The following is a 2038-nucleotide window of genomic DNA, read 5'->3' on the forward strand; positions in this document are numbered from 1 at the left end:
ACGCTCTTCTCCCTTTAGGAAGGGAATGGAATAGCTCCCACCCCTGTTCCCAGTAACCTTTCCTAAGGCCGGCTCACTAATTTGCTTCCATCCATTCTGCTGCTAAAAGCTTGGGGGCAGGGTGTGCCCCAGTATGCTGGAATCCAACAGGCCTGAGGAGGGGGCAGCAGCTCCAGCTGTGGGCACGGGGCTCTCTGCTCCTGGGTGGCAGCAGAGCTGCAAGCTGAGCCCGCGCCCACTTGCAAGGGGAAGCCAAAGTCTCCCATGATGTGGAGACGCTGTGAGTGTGTCGGGAAGGGTGTCATGCACAACATCCTTTGGGGTATCCAGGTCTGAGGGTGCTCCCTGGAGCCACAGCCACCACCACTGTTTCTGAACAAGGCTGTAACTCAGCAGCAGTTGGTCACAGCTGGGGGCATTTTCTGTGTGGTGAGCAGCCATCAAAACTAATTCTGTGCCAGCACCAGGAGCCAGCCATATGCTAAAAGTGGACTTAGTGAGCACACTCTCTTCTAGCTCCTTCAGCATCAGCCGGGGCAAGGGACTAAAACATCTCCTCAAACAAATTCATTTTCCCGTACTGCAAGCTGGCTTCAAGCTTCAAATACAGTGTATCCCGCTACTCCCCCTTATCCAAGCTTGATATATGTGATAAGCACACTTATTTTACCCATCTGTGATACCTCTGAATGGCTGAGAATTTTCTGTCCTCGTTTTGAAGCCCACGTTCCCCCTACACAGGCAGGAAAGATAGAATGTGCAGGCAGAGGTTTCTTTTAATCTAAAATAAGTTCCACAGTAAACCACACTTGATCTGTATTTGTGTAAGGGAGGAAACCATTGCAAGAGAAATTAAGGAGAAGGAGCAGAAGCAGAAAGAAAAACATTTTCTGCCTTCACTGCCATTCCTCACATCCCTCCATGAATTGCAGCATCTCTCTGAAATACCACACACTTGATCAGAGAGGGATCTAGAGGGCTGCTGCTCCAGGCTAGAAGAGTTTCTGAACATCCAAATCCCTTGAGAGTTGCAGGAATTTCCAATCTCTTCCAGTCCGTGTTTAGATACCCAAAACCTTTCCAGCACCAAAAGATTGACTTCTGCTCCCCTGAGCAGCCTCTGCATAAACACAGCTACCCACAAAGAATAACTGTAGGCCATGTCCCTGCATCACAGGGATCATATTCCTGCAGCACAGGGCATCCCTCATCTAAACTGGGGAGAGAGAAGAGGCCTTAGCTGCAGACCCCTTTTCTCTGAGCACCTGGGGCTGGACCCCTTGCTTGGACTCAGTAAGCTTTTTGCTTACCAGGAAATCGAACAGCTGTCTTTAGGTCATGGAAATGCGCTTGCCATACCACACACTTTGTTTTTGAAACACACCCACTGAAGGTCGGCAGTACTCCAGCTTTTAGTCACACCTGCTTTCAATCTCATTCCTCTTGAAGCCTCCTCACCTTCCCGTCACCTGCAACAAGCATATGTGGTGAGCCTTTGGCAGGATCAGGAAAGAAAAGGAGAAATTAAAACAGTGGCTACTCCCAGGCAAGTTACAATCCCATCAATCTCTGGCAATCTTTGCATTAAAAGCCTGCTCCTCTACTTTGCTACAAAAGCCACAGCATTCCCACCTTCTTGCTCTGTCATTTTTATTGCTGGTAACATTAGTGCACCTAAAAGCACAGCCCATCTCTGCTACCCAGGGACCTTGAATGCTTTGTGAACTGTCCCAAAGACAGAGTTCTGCCAAACATGCTGTTGCCCTGGTCGTGGCCGTGCTTTCAGCAGTGACTGACACAAGCCTCCAGCCATATGCCATCAAGGCTGAGATCCAACACCTCTTTTGAGCAGGGCCTAATTCCACTGCAGGAAGTCAATTTTCTCACACCCACCAAAACAGCTTGTTTTTGAGCCTCCTTATTAACACAGAAATGCCAAAAATATTAATTCCTGTTTTGCAGAACTTAGAAAAAAAACCCCGCAACAAAAAACAGAACCTGTTTTCCTCATGTCGGAGAGGCAGGGGCTGCATCTCCT

Source organism: Corvus brachyrhynchos, unplaced genomic scaffold (genome assembly GCF_000691975.1).
Source record: "Corvus brachyrhynchos isolate BGI_N302 unplaced genomic scaffold, ASM69197v1 scaffold115, whole genome shotgun sequence".
Classification (NCBI taxonomy): domain Eukaryota; kingdom Metazoa; phylum Chordata; class Aves; order Passeriformes; family Corvidae; genus Corvus; species Corvus brachyrhynchos.